Below are 15,522 nucleotides of genomic sequence, written 5' to 3'. Positions count from 1 at the left end.
AGTATGGCACCTTTTTTTAATTTTATCCTTACACCCCCTATGCTTTTTATGCATCCCACGTCATAAGGGCCAATAGTCCATAATGATTTGGGCACCTTTGACATATCCTCCTTAAAGAATGGGACTGGGGTGCATGCTGGTGCCTCAAGTGCCATTGCAATTTTCTGTGCTACTTGTTTGTGAGCCACTCTTAACCATATTTCTACACTCATCATGAACACCATTTCACCTTCCTCCTTTTCTTCTGAAAACAGCTCCTCATCTGACACCTGGGTCAGCCTACATCCTTCTGCTAGTGCAATCACTGCCCTCCATGCTCTCCCTTCTTTATCTTGGGCGTGCACAGCAATATAATCAACTGTTGCAATAATGCTCTCAATGTCCATTACAAACACCTTTCCTTCTGGTTCATTAACAGGTGTTTCTGGTCGGAACAGATATGCTGCTGGCCTTCTCCATATTTTCCCTTCTATCCCTGGCATCCATGCAAATGCCATGTCTGTTCCATACTGGAATAGCTCGCCATCTACTGGCTCCGCCCTAATCGCTGTCTGTCCACAGTATGCTTGCATAATTTGTCGTGCTGCGAGCATGTTAATCCCTGGAGTAGAGCAAATTATGCCATCCTCTGTAAAGGAGATCGTCATATTCAACCTGTTCATTATGTCCCTCCCCAGTATATTCACTGGTGAGGCACTATAATATAGAAGTGGAACCGACAGATCATAATCTCCAATAGATAAGGGAACGTTATCAGTAAAGGGAACCAACCCTTTAGCCCCAGAAAATCCTTGGGTATTCATGGCTTCGCCTGACATCTTAAATTTACCTTCCCTTATGCAAGACCGGGTTGCCCCGGTGTCAACAAGGAATGATAATTTTTTGTCACCTATCGTTACCTCTATGCGTGGCTCCTCCGCACTATTAGGTGTTACTGACAGGATGGGACACACCAAGGCCGTCTGTGGGCTGTCCTATTGGGGGTACAATGATTGGCCATTCCCTGTGTAAGGGTTGTGTCCCAACACCGTCACCCTACCCAATTGCGTTTGTTGAGTTTGGGGTTGTTGTGTTAGCGCTACTTGTTGTTGTGGCTGTTGTTGTGTTAAGTGTTGTTGTTCGTCACTTCCTTGTTGTAGCGTCTGCTGTTGTTGTATGCCCTGCTGTTCTTGTGAGGTCCTAGGTTGTGCCTGTTCATTCCATGCTGGTGTACCTGGCCTGACCCTACACGTACGTGACATGTGTCCTAATAATCCGCAACTCCAACACACGGGTGGTTCCCTGCTTTGCCATGGGAAGCTCCCTGTGTTATCCTGGTATACTGGTTGCCCTGTGGGGTAGGAATTTCTAAGTCCTCCCACTTGCTGTTGGGTATTATATCCGTATCCTCTCCCTCTCATTAATCCTCCTCTCCCTCTGTTATAACTATAATACCCAGCTCCTTGCAATGGGTACCCTCCTCCCATGTTTGGTGCGTGTAATTGCAGTGGCGGGACTTGTTGTGTTATAGTCTGTGGAGGTGCTATTTGAGCGGGATCTTGTGCAGCCACTACTTGTGTGGGGCTTTGGGCCATTGGTGTGGGCGCAGTTATTAGTGCCCCTTCCACTGTATATTTAGTAAGTTTTTTCTGTACTAGTTTAGCCTCTTCTGTCTTCCTGTCTTCTTCCTTTTGTTTCATTTTTCCTTGCCATGTCCTGCAATGATGTACTATAGTCAGTTGTATTTCTGGCCATGGTTTTGCTTCCATTCCCACTACTTTCTTTAGTTGTTTCTGAACCCCTTCTGGGAGCCCTTGTACTAGCATATGATAAAATATGGCTGGTGTTTTGTCCCATTGTTCTATAGTTTCCATGCGCCACTTCTCTTGGATATCCTGGATATAATCAACAGGATCCTCATTCTCACGCATCTTACGGGAAGTAATTGCTCCTATGTCTGATGTGTCTGGGTACTGTACTCTCAGTGCCTGCCATAGCGCATGTCTGCAGTTTGCAAATGGTGCCCCATCATGCGATGTGTTTGTTATTGTTACCCCATGGAATCCCGCTCTCTTCCAAATGTCATCCGCTCTATCCCCTAATATTGATATTAACAAGCCCTTCACGTCTCCTACTGCTAGTTTCTGTCCTGCGGTGTGTTTTTCCATTTCATATATCCACTTACCCGCACCTCCACTTAGTGATGGGAGCCTACATTTTATATTTTCTTTATCCGTATGCTTCCAAGGGACGTACTGTGGTCTAACCCCTCCTCTCTCCAACAATGGCATTAAGTTGTGTCTTGTGTCACCCTTTATGTTCCATAATATCGAGTCCTCACACCCCTCCTCTTCTTCCTGTTCCTTTACCTCTGCAATCTCGTCCTTATTACCCCTGCTCCTAACTCCTTCTCCATCCTTTCCCCTCTTTTCGTCATTTCCTGTGTTTAATGCGGGCGTGTTTATTTGTCTGTCTTGCCTGCGACTAGGGAGGTCTCTAAGCCGACATGCATAAGGTGTCAGTCCGTCCATGAATGGCGCGAGCTTTATTCTGTGCAGCGAGCATGCAGTGGTTGAGCATGTAGGGTGTGATGGGGGAGGGCGTGATGGAGATGGTGATGGTGTGGTTTCATGGGTTTGTCTTTCCACTAGTCCTTTCACTCCCTCCTCACTTCTCTCCAGTTCCTCCCTTCTCCTACTGATCCATGGCGAGTCTATGTTTGTTCGAGTGAGGTATAGCTTATCTAAGCTTTCCCTTTCACTCTTCCTTCCTTCCCTCTCTACTCCCTCTTCCTCCTCACTACAAAAATCATTCATAAATGGTACCCCCCACTCTGCCTTTTTCCCTTTTATTGTTACGGTTTCTAAATCTATTAGGTCTATTTCTCCTTTTCCTTTGTTACCGACTGCTCCCCCTAGTGCTGATGTTGTTGCTACTTCTTTACTTCTATATACATCCCCCCAATTTTCACTCTCCCTACTCCTCCCTTCTCTTTCCCCTTCGCTTCTCTCCTCCATCTCCCTACTATTTTCCTCCCTTTTCCTTTTCAATTCCTCCATTACTTCGTTGCTCATCTGTTCCAGTATCCTTTCATCCTCCTTCTTCCTTTCCCATTTCACCCTTTCTCTTTCTACTATACTTTCTATTACTTTCCCCTCTTCATATTTCTTAGCTGTCTCTGATAGTACCCTCCTCTTCCATATTTCCATTTCCTTTTGCTTTTCTTCTTCTTCCTTCTTATTCTCTCTCAGCACTACTCTTGATACCCTGTCTGCTGCTGCTTTTACCCTTTCAGCTTCTCTCCTTTGCTCCGCATTTCGTTCCCTTAATTTTTCCAATTCGTTCTTACCTTCTTTCCTTTTCCTCACTCTCTCTCTTTCCTCCCTCTCAAGCTGTTTGATCAATTCATTCTGCTCATCCCTTAGCTTTGCTAATCTTTCCTCCAAAATCTCTTCCCCTTGCCGTAATAGCTCCTCCCCCTCATTTCACTCTCTTTTGCACTATCCTTGTCTGTTCTCTTTACTACCTCCCTCTCTTCTCCAGTTAGTGAACCTCGTAATTTTAATAATATTTGTGCAGCTACCCACTCATCATTTCCTATCTCTACAGTCTGTTCTTCTCCAATCCTCCCCTTCCCCTCTGGCATCTTCCTATGAGCCACATATGGTGGAGGGCTGTATGCCGGGTTCGAGTATCCTTCAGCCGCCCTTAACTGTCCTTCTACTTCTCCTAATTCTCTTAAAGGGTACAACCCTCCTCCCTCTGTTTTCACTCCCGGTGTTATGGGTATCTCGTTGCTTGGTTCCTTCTTTATGTCTTCTGATTTATCAATCTTTTCTCCTCCCTCTCCTCCGTTCCCTGTATTCTTTGTGCCTTCACGCCCCTCTTTCCCATCCTCTCCTTCTTTCTTAATCTCCTTTTCTTCCGGTGTTTCTCCCATAGTGAACATTCCATTTGGTCCTGGTCGGGACCCCTGGAACATCCTCCATAAGTTAAACACCTCCACATGGTTTGCCAACTTCTTCCCCTTGTATGTATTGTGCAGATGGTTTAGCAGTGAATGTTGGGAATATGGATCGAAACTACCATTAGGCGGCCATGGTGTTAACATTTTGTTATCCGTCCCCTGGGTCCACTCTATGCTGTACTTAATTAATTTCTCCCTATGGGGTGGCAGTGTGGTGCATATGTGTTGTAGTGGGGTAGTGAGGGTGTTCCCCCACCCTCCCGACCCTGTCCCGTGTGACATAGTGGCGCTCCACTTGTTACCCTTCCCTTCACTAGCAGTTTACAATATACAACCTTATATTGTTTACCTGGCCCCTCAAGTGTGGGGACTTACGACAATCCTTTGACAGATTATGCAATACAAATTATTAAAAAAAAATAAAAAAAATAAAATATGTATATATGTGTATGATTTTATTTTGTATATTCCTTCCCTTACGGCCCCCTGCGGCCGAAGCGCACGCAGCCCCCTTCCGCTACGTACCCTTTACGACGCTCTTATACAGTCGTCCTGTTTTCCCGTCTCCTCTCCCTTTTACACTTGCCGTGGCCGGCGTTCTCCGTGCGCAGCCACGCCTCTCTCCCCTTCTCCTTTTCCTGATCCACTCATTTATCGTTTATCTCCGTGTCCGCTCCCTTATCATATTTCTCTTCCCCACTACTCCCAAAACCAGAGTTCCTCGTGCTCGCGATATCCTATTAAAGCCCTACTGGTGACGTCACCGATTTCTTCGAGCTACCAGTACATTCTTCATATGTTCTTTAAGTTCAAAAATACACTTGCGACCTACCCCCGCTAACCCTACAGCTGTCTTCCTGTCACTCCTGGAACAAGGTAATCACATCAATAATATAATCGGACTGCGCACGCTGCGTCGCCTCGCGTGTGATACGCCCCTCAACAGGAGGGCTTAACCAGCCAATTATCTTCCGTATTGGGCAACTAGGCAACTAGCCACCGCCTACAGGGAAACGTCATCTACCTATCAAGTTTCTTGCTCGAACAATAGGGATCCTCGTCTACTCATTGATCAATAAATGCCAAATCGTAGGAAACCACACACACCCACCCTTACACGTAGTCGCGATTTAGGCCAATCAGTGTCTTACGAGCGGCCGCACGTGATGTTTTCGTGCTCCGCCCCCCTCTTCCGCGTAACGTAGCCGACTGCTCTCGCACTCGTTTCGCTACCATTCATTCCATTGGCAACACTAAGTTGTTAGACATTCGCCGTGCATCTGTACAACACCTCCCTCCTCCCTTATTTACTTCCTCCCCCTCCCTCACAATTTCACATTGCTTGTTGTGCGTGTCATGCTCACCAAGTTCTCTCGATGCAGGGCCGCTCGACTGCGTGCACCCCTCCAAGCGGCTCGCCACCTCCCCTCGTCTGGACCACGTCTGGACACTCGCCAACCGCGGGCGGGATACTTCTCAACCGGCTCCCGAGGGCCAATATCCGGATTGCGCTGTCCGGTCTTCTCGCAGCTCCGCGATGGTCCTGTAGTCCTCAGAAGGGGGCAACGGCAGAGGGGGCCGCGCCGCCGGGCCTCCTCGCAACGGGAGTGCCTGGAAAAAGTAAAAAATAAAAAGTCGATCTTAAACAGATCTCAGCAGTGCCTCCAACTTGTCGGGGGGAATTTCTGCCGGGGTCGGCCGGGCCGTCCCCAGACCTCCAGGCAGGGAGGCCCCAACTCCTCCCGTGTATATCCCAGATGAGATAGAGTATGAGACACACACAAGGAGCAAGGTGACTCTGCTGTTTATTAGACAAAACGGCAGGGATGGGTCAAGGAGCGTACGCGTCCGTCCTGACACACACACAATCGTGGGGCTCGCAGGCCCTTTTTACTGTATTATGACGCGCTACTTGCGTCACTTCAGAAAGTTAACAAAAAACCTATCGCCACTCTTAATTGGTTGCTCGAGTGGTAGGGTTATTATAGCACACATATAGAGAACAATGTTAGTGGACAAAGGGTAGTCAGGTGATATATCTGGGTTGTCCCTACAATTAGATACATGAGAATTGTTACATGAAGACTCCTGAGGATTGGTTAATATTACTGTCGTCAGTGATAAGAGCCACATGTTCTGATTGGTGCGCCCGTGAGCCTCCCAGCCTGGGACCACCGCCGTTCCCAGCTCTCGGTGTACCTGCAATTTGCAACTATGTTTCATTATGGATACGTGCAGACAATGTGAGGATTTATTCATGGCTGGACGGCTGACCGCTCCCACTGTCGCAGATGTCCATTGCCTTTCAAGTGTATCTGCCTGTGTCTCGTTAGCGAGGGATCCAGACGCCTCTTTTCTCCTGGGTTTGGCACCTCGTCAGGTTCGGCTTGGTCACGTGGGGAGGGACCGTGTTTGAGGCAGAATTCTGCACAATTAATATTGCTTTTCCACTGTGTGTCTGGTTTAAGTTGCTGGTGTGACCTTAACGTTGGTGCGCGGAGTGCGAGGTTGCAACATCGTGCCTTTGATGCTTTGCTCTTGGAATGTGGGTTTGCAACATTGCGACCTTGGCTGGTTGTTCCACCCGGCTCTTTCTGCAGGATCAGCAACTTGACTCTTGCTTTGTTAATGTCCACGGGAGCTCTTGTTTGAGGCCTACTTGGGCCTGGTGCATAAGTGGTCCGTTTGGTGCATAGGTGCTTTAGGTTATAGTCTCATATTGTCTTATGGCCAGTATCGTGTCTTTGTTATAATTCTTATTACGGCACCTAAGTGTAGGAGAAGCGTAAGCAAGCTCTTTAGATGAGTTCATGATGCGTCTTGCGTTTCTGCATTTCTGAAAGCCTATGTAAAAACAATAAAGATGCACGTCCGTGAGTATGTCTGTCGCCTACGTCATAGCACTGAGTATATTCTTCATGTAGATTGGTGCGGGAGTGTCCAGTGTGTATGTTGGCACAGGTGTGCTATCCGTTGGCTATGTCGTCATGGCATCTCTAACGACGTATAGTTTTAGTCCAGTTGATCCATGCCGCAGGCATCAGCATGGGCGGGGCGGGCTGCTGTGCAGGCAGATGGACACATCCGTATGTTCCTGTACCAGGGTATCTGGTCGTCTGGTAGATGGGCAAACTCTTCTCGTGGCGGGTGCTTGGGCCGTGAACCTTTAGGCCAAGCTCGAGAGGTGAAGGACGGGAGCCTGGTCTTCCATTCTCCCACTTCAGAAGCATCTATCAAAGAGGAGAGGCCGCCCACCGGGTGCCACCATTAATGGGAGAGGAGGAGAAGGGAGAGAGCACAGAGACAATATATAGGGTCCATAGGTCTGGTGAGGAACCGACAAAGAGGATGTCAATGAAAGTTTGCCTGGAGGAGGCACTGGTATAGCTGCCAGCAATAGGGAGGCCTGGGTTGGAGACCAGGATGTCCTTTTTAAACTTTTCCTACCAGATTTAGTGAGGAAAGCAGGATAGTCGATAGAGAAGCAGTTAGAGAAAATAGGAAAGACACAGAGCACCATAGAGTAGGTAGAGAGAGGAGAGAAGAGGAAGGGAGAGGGAAGGGGAGAACACTAGGGAAGGACAAAGGGTACGGTGCAAGCAGATGAGACAGAGAGGCGAGACAAGTTGAACAATTGGACAAGACGACAGACATTCAGGTTTAAAAGACTATCACAATGCAATTTTAAAAAACAGGAGAAAAACACACCTAAGTTTGAGAGTCCTGAATAGAGTGGAAAAGTCCTAGGTTTTACAATGCAATTTTAAATACTTTCACAATCCAATTTTAAAAACAGGAGAAAAACACACCTACGTTTGAGAGTCTGCTAGGTGGACAGGGGTAAGCAGGGTAGTGTATGGGTCAACCCTGGAAGATGGCTGGCAACTGGCTTCCCCTGCAGACACCTGCAGACACAACTAGGAGCCACCACTACGGGATCTGTCCTTTGCCTAAGGGCCCTTAGCCAAGGGGCTGCCGGGCAGGGGCTGCCCTAAGAAGGTCAGTAATGAAAGAAAGGGGCGGCCAATCAGGGTCGTGGGCGAGCTGGAAAGCGGGGGGGAGGGAAACAACCACAACGAAACACAGAGGGGAGAAGGGAAGAAGGGGTCGCAAGCCTCAGTTGAGGCTCCTCACTTCAGGATGTTCGCCGGCAAGTGCCTGATTCAGCGGATGCACTGGAGTGTATCCTGTTCACAGCTGATGGGCTGGGCCCAATCAGAGGCTCGGGGGGCGGGAGCGGCAGGCAAGTGAAAGGAAAGCAGGAAGTGGGAGGAAGATGGGGCAGGGGAGAGGGGACTTAGCACGGAAAGTAATGAAGAAGGGGTCACAAGCTTCAGGGGAGGCTCCTCACTCAGTATGTTCACGGGCAAATGCCTGACCCAGCGACCTAACAAATGGAGAGGAAGAACATCTCCACTAAAGTGCCCAGATTGATGCAATGGTCACAACTAAAAGCTCAAGGTAATCTAAAGTGTTACAGTGACATTCGTCCAGTATCAAATTCCCTTCTTGGTAGGACTCTTGATGTAAAGTCTCTAAACTAATATATTGAACTGTAACTTAAATCAAACATTACTAAATATTACTAAAGATTAGACTTGCTTTGCTCCAGCATTGGTGCTCTCGAAGGAGAAGCCTTGCAATAAATGTCTCTGTCACAAGATCAATTGTTATGAAATGCCTAGTTCCCATGTCCTCCTGGGCAGCTAAGGAAGGTACAACCAGCAGGTCCTCTCTTAGGAGATATCTCTTTGACCTTCTTTTTAGTTAGCATTGGTTCCTGATCTCTCCAGTCCTGCATTTTATCCATCTTGACAAAAGAACTATGGCTTGCCTTTCACACATCCTCTGCTCTTCTGTCTCATGGTCCCATAGTCAAGAAACAGGAGCCAGGTACAGAAGCCCTTGAAGGCAAGGTCTGTCAGGCAACCTGAGAATGTGGCCAGCTGCTCTACAGATATATTTCCTTTGTCTAGAGTTTGTTCACTTCAACCAGTTCAGGGCCTTTAGCTAATCTGCTCACATCCCCCACCTCCTGCTGAAACCTCTGTGGCCACTCCCCTCAACATTTAGATTCATTACTTCCTTGCAGTAGTTCTGAACATCAGTCTTAAAACCCTAATACCGCAACTCAAGTCAGCTAAGCTTTAAATCTCCTCCCTGATATTTTAGAGGGTTTCTATCTGATTCTTACTCTCCGACCTTTATGTTATACATTTATTATTCAGAAAATCGTCATTTCCATCACAGAATACATAAGATAACAAACAATACCATTAATTACACGTTAAGATAAAACAAGCTATGATTAAAATGATTATATGACTGACTACGCAGTTGAAGACAACTTTCAATGTATGGTTAAACACACTGTGCAGTTAACAAATCTGAAACAGATAAAATAATCCTAAAAGCTGACACAGGGGGCCTCATTAGGACCCTGGCGGTAAGGGGTTTGCGCCAGCGTTAGCTGCGCCGACCCCTTACCGCCAACTACGAGTTCCCAGAGCGCCATGGTCACTTTTCCGCCCGCTTTTTGCGGGCGTAAAAATCCATGGCGCTATGGGACCTCGGTGTTAATTACGCCACCGTAGTGTACGGTGGCGTAATTAACACCTTCCCCACTCCCATTGAGCCCTATGGGGCCGAAATGGGAATGGGGAAGGGTAAATGGGGACTTACCGCCCCGCCGACCTCGGAATGGGGCGGTAAGTCCGCCATCCGCCATGGCGTAAAGGGACTTTGCGCCATGGCGGAAAAGTCCGCCGATGGCGGAAAAAATCTGCCAGGGTCGTAATGAGGGCCAGGGTGTCTTTATCCATGTTCCCCTAATTAAAGAAGAGGAAATGTATTCCTCAGTGCCATATAGGCAAGAAAAACAAAATGAAGTGCTGGAGATCATCTGCATCACTTCCGGTACAAGCCATTTACGCTTACTAACATTGCCACCCGGAAATGGTGGCACCACATCATTTAGGAACAATAGATTTGTTCTGAAGCGAAAAATGAATGCCCTTTTACTTGGGTTTGTAAACCACTGTACATAACCTATTTTTTCAAGAACAAGAGGAATGTTTCCATGGTAAAATTGCAAAACCTTTCTTTTTACATTCCTGCTTCTGCCTTATATTCTACTCTACACGAGAGGAAATCACTCACCAGTTGACTTCTTTCATAATCACTGCCGAGTGATTCCTCGTCATAAAAACGCCAAGAATTCACAAAGTGTATATGATATAATTTAACCTGGGGGGAGGAGCTTCTAATATTTGAGGAAATGATGTCCCTCCCCAAGCTTCTAGTAAGTGAACGGTGGGGATTTCCCCATAAACGCAGCCAATAAGATAAAGGTTATAATAATATACGATCTTCAATACAGGTCACGTTACATTCTTCATGCAGCAAATACCCTGAGTGACTTTGCAAGACTCCCATGACTTTCCTTAAAAATGTGTTGCTGCTGACTTGCGCAGTCTTTGCTGAGTGGTACCCCCAGACAGCAGCACCATAGGTCCGTAGTGGTGCTGATTTGGCCTGGTAGATTTTAACACTGTTGTCCAGTGGTAGTCCACCTAGGTTCCAGCCATACCTCAAGATTAAGCCATTAATTTGCAAGGCTTTCGCCACTTGCTGGTCTATATGTGAAAACCATTTCAGGTCAAGGGAAATCGTTACACCTAAGTAACGAAAAACGGTTACCCAACCCAATTATTCCCCTTTGATAGTTATAGGGTTCACCCGGAGCTTGCTGTTACCAATACATGTTACCTGAGACTTCCCTACATTCATTTTTAAATCTTTTTGTTCCATATAATCATTCATTATTATTATTTATTTGTATTACTTCTCAGAACTTCTATAAATACACAAAAACACACAAACATACAACCATAAACAGCAAACATATGTATCAATATAAAGAGAGCCTTGACAATCATCATATACATCTGGAATCCTTACTTATTAAAAACATCTCATTTGGCTAGTCAGGCCACAAATGCGACAGAATCTTCTTCCAATCGGGAGGTTGGGATAGGCACCCTTTACCACCAGCAATGGTAGCTGGTTCATCCGGAGTCATAACATCAACTGCTGCAATGCTAGACTTGAACTCAGGAGTAAATATGACTGGGGTTTAAGATAACTATGAGTAACATTAGCTGCATACTTATAGTTATGCAATGTGGTCAAATGGGTGTAATTCTTTATCCAATCCCATTGCTGTACTTTGTTCTTGTATAATCCTTTTAAATCCTTTTAAAGTTTCATAGTCCGTGCCCCTTTCAAAATCAGGGTACCAGTCTATCCTCCTAAAGCAGTCAATATTCAAGTTTTCATAGAAGCAGCCCTTCCCTCTTGCCTCAGGCTCAGAAGCATAGCCACTCCCAATCTGATTCTGCAACAGGCATTTCGGTTTCAATTTAGATGTAATATACAGAGCTACCCTCCTAATCAGCATCTGACTGCTTAGTGACCCCAACCCTACTTCGAGTCTGAGATACTCAATGGAAGTGGAAGATGATAGTTTCAATAAGTTATGGCAAAATAAACCCTCCAACACATTAATCCATGTCAGGTCCTGTATAGTCAAGGCCTCTAAACCATTTACAATTGCAGGGCAGAGGCATTGCTTGTACAACATGATAATTCCCTGTTCGGAGTATCCCGCTGTATGCTTTACACATTTACTTATAAGGTACGTCAATTGCTTCCTTGACGTTAGAATAGTTAAAGCAGGCAGCCGTAACTACTATAGAGATAGCTGGCCACATATTTAATAGTCACTGACAAGAACCCCAGTGCCACACGATTTACTCTTTTCCCCGAGACCAGCATGCATTTGGTTTTACTCATATTTATTGTTAAACCATTTTCTGATGCAAATTTAAGCAGTATTGTGGTCCAATACAACCAAATCATCAGCGTAAAGCATGCAGAAGAAGGATGAATTTCCAATGTCAAGTGCCCATGGTGATTAGCGATAAACGAGGGGGAAGGTCTGCCAAGTAGAGGTTAAACAACATGGGGGCCAACATGCACCCTTGCTTGACCCCCAAGTTAACCATCAACTGGGCAGACAAAGCTCCCTCATCGTTCAACTTCACTCTGAAACCAGTATTCAGATGGAATTGCCTTAGTTTGGACAGGAACCACACCGAGCATCCCAGTCCCTCCAATTTCTGTCATAATATGTTACGATCCACAGAATTGAAGGCAGCATGGACGTACACGTAAACTACGAATAGCGCCAGACTCCCCCTAGTGACTGCCCCTTGCAGTATGTCTAGCAATCGGATATTATGGGTGGTAGATGAACCGGGGCGAAAGCCAGTCTGGAGAGGGTACAATACATTATTCTCTGCCACCCATGCTTGAAGTGCAGTTAAGACAAATGAGGCAAATAGTTTGCCGGTAACATCTAATAGGGAAAGGAGTCTGTAATTCTCCACAGAAAATCTCCTTTTCTGTATACCGGGATGAGAATGGCCTGTTTCCATGATACCAGCACCTTTCTGGTAATACATACCTTATCGAAAAGGATCTTTAAAATCCTGGCCCAACCGCTGGGATTACTTTTCAGAACCATGTTAGAAAGTCCTTTGAGCCCAGGCGCCCTAGAGCTTTTTACGTTTATTATAGCAAGCGCGATAGCATCCAGGAAAACCACCAAAGGCCAAGTCGCACCACCATGCTCCACTTTATGTGTTACCTGATCATCTACAGCTCGAGGTAACTTAGCCAGTCACCTCCACTAATGGTATTGACCATTTGCGTTGTTTTATTTCCTTTTGCCATTGCCAACGTGTGCCATATGATGCGAGATTCTCCTCTCCTCAAAACTCTAATCATCTGTTGCCTTTGCGAGTTCTTTACTGACCACCGCCATCTTCTCAGCCAATTCCTATAGTCTTGCTTTACCTTTTTACTTTTACTAATGATCTCACCCCAAAGAGGCCCAGCTTTATTTATCTGCCTTAACGTTCTCCTCATATGCCTTTTTGCACCTTGTATAGCAATGTCAAAGGTGCTGGTCTGTTTTTTTGCATCTATGGCCAAAGGTCTCCTTGACACTGTACCGGAATCAGATGCTAACTATTTCAGTCATGCTTTGATATCATTCACATGATCGAGAGTTTGAAAAGTCAAGTCACTGCCAGCTAAATACGAGGAGACGGCAGTGATTTTGATGATGTTGGCATGTGTCCAACATGGGCGATTACCCATATGATTTACATCAATTCCACTAACTCCACTGAGGCAGCTGCCACCCTCAAAATCTTCCATCGCTAGACCTAGTGTTGTATGATCACAAAATACCTTTGGAAGAGCATGCATTTCTACCATTGTATCCAAGCACGCACTACTTCCAAAGAAATAGTCCAACCTTGCCCTCTTTGGACCCATGCTCCACGAGAATTGTCCACAGAAGTCACCCCTACACCTACCATTTAAAACACGAGGTCCCACTCTTTCAGGAAGGATACCCATTGCCTACCTTTTAGGTTTGTTCTAATTTGCATCATCTTACAATCTTCCAGCACATTTTTTTATCATTAAATCCAAGCAGTGTTTGGTGCGTGCTTCATTCTGGCTATCAGAAACTACATCATCAGCATAAAGAAATACACCTATCTTTTGGCCGGCCATCCTAGGGACATCACTCGTTAAGTTTAATACTGCATTCAGCAATCAGTTTATATACAAATTGAAAAGCAGCAACGCTATAACGCACCCCTGTCTTGCGCCTTAGGAGATCCTAAAGAATTGGGGTGTTTTACCTTGGGTTCCCATCCTGATTCAAGCTGTTAAATGTGCATGCATACTGACTAAACTTGCAAAACCTCTCCTGGCATGCCTAGTTTGTGCAAACCTTACCATAACTTTCTATGATTGATGCAATTGAATGCTGTCGAGAGATCCATGAACCCCTGGTATATAGCACTCTTGTAGCCACTACTTACTTGTCTATAACTAGGCTCAGATTTAATATTTGGTCAACTATGCCTACACCCAACCGGAAGTCATACTGGTATTCTGAGAGGATGTGATTCTATGTTGCCCACTCCATATCTTAGCATGTAGGACCCAGACAAACTGTTTTGCCGTGGTATGAATTAGGGAAATTGCCCGATAAGATGGAGGATCATATTTATCGCCCTTTTTAAATACTTGGGACTATAATTGTCTCCTTCCATGAGGCAGGTAGACCTCTCTGATAGTGTATTATTGAATATCAGAGTAGCTTCTGGCACCCACATTGTCATTTCAGGCTTAGAAAATTCGAACGGGATAGAGTTTGGTCCTGCAGATTAGCGATTAGCCATCCTCAGAAGATCTCGAGTTACTTAATTTCCTGAAACCAGCAAACTGGATCCACTGTGCTTCCACTGATTATAGTCTAGGCTACGTATCTGCAACTTGCCATTCATTTTCTTATATATGCCGATGAGAAGTGCTGAGTCCACTTAGTTTTACCCACATTAACTTTGTGCTCACTGAAAAGTTGATGATTAGCGCTTAGTCCAGTGGAAACCGTTTTGCAGTATGTTTTCAAATTGCCTTGGATTGCCCACCTAAATCCCACCATGCTTGCTTCACTACCTCCAATTTTCTAGTTTTTAAAACCTTCTTGAAGGCTAGCCTGGCTTTTGCTATATCCTCCTGAGATTGATTTTGAGCTTGCAGCACAGAAAGAATCAGATTTTTAGCCAGTTTACATTTTGCATCAAAGCATATATATCTCTCTATCATGCATTTCCCCGTGGAAGGCTTACTCCTAAATGCTTGGCTAATTACTGCTATTGCATTCCCCAAAGCCCACCCCTTGGCTTCACCTGTGGTACCATCGCATAAACACATCTCTATATCTTTTACGATCGTATGCATGAACTTGGCTGTCAATAGATCAGGATCTGTACTCTTCCAGTGTAACGTTTTGTATTCGCCTTGATCGTCCCCCTTATCTCCCGAATGGAGGATTTACTTCCCTACCCCCACTTTCAACACAAGGGGGTCATGGTCACTTTCAATCCTAGGGATCACTTTGAAAGCTTTGACCCAAGGCCAAGAACACATGTGGAGGAGTAACGTTGATGTATCTCTCACTTTTGTCACTGTGATATTGTCATCCTGCTCCATATCAGTGGTCTCCAGAGGTGTTGCTACTGCCTGTACTCTGATGGGGATAATATGTATCTAGATCATCATGGTCCTTATTATCATTACTCCCTGTTGGTGATTTTAGAGACTAAGGACTTTGAATATCCCTCCTGCTCTACAATGTTTGTTGGGTCTTCTGGCTCATAATGCTCTTCTACAATGTGTGTTGTTTTTCCCGGGTCATCGATAACTGCAATCTGCACCTGTCCTCTCTCTCCCCAAGAAACAATGGAGTGATGCTCCTAAGACATCAATACCAGTGAATGCATTACCATTTCTTGGACCAAAGGCTACAATGATGCCTTCAATTTGGCACTCACAATGCTGGCCGCCCTGCCTAGAGCAGCTGCTGCAGATGTTGTTAAAAGCCCCCTAAATCCATGCTACACTCTCTCCCAGCAAGTGTAGATGTTGCA

Source organism: Ambystoma mexicanum, chromosome 4p (genome assembly GCF_040938575.1).
Source record: "Ambystoma mexicanum isolate Mex_15411 chromosome 4p, UKY_AmexF1_1, whole genome shotgun sequence".
NCBI classification, from domain to species: Eukaryota; Metazoa; Chordata; class Amphibia; order Caudata; family Ambystomatidae; genus Ambystoma; species Ambystoma mexicanum.
The sequence above is the reverse complement of the archived record's forward strand: the minus strand, read 5'-3'. Positions refer to the sequence as shown.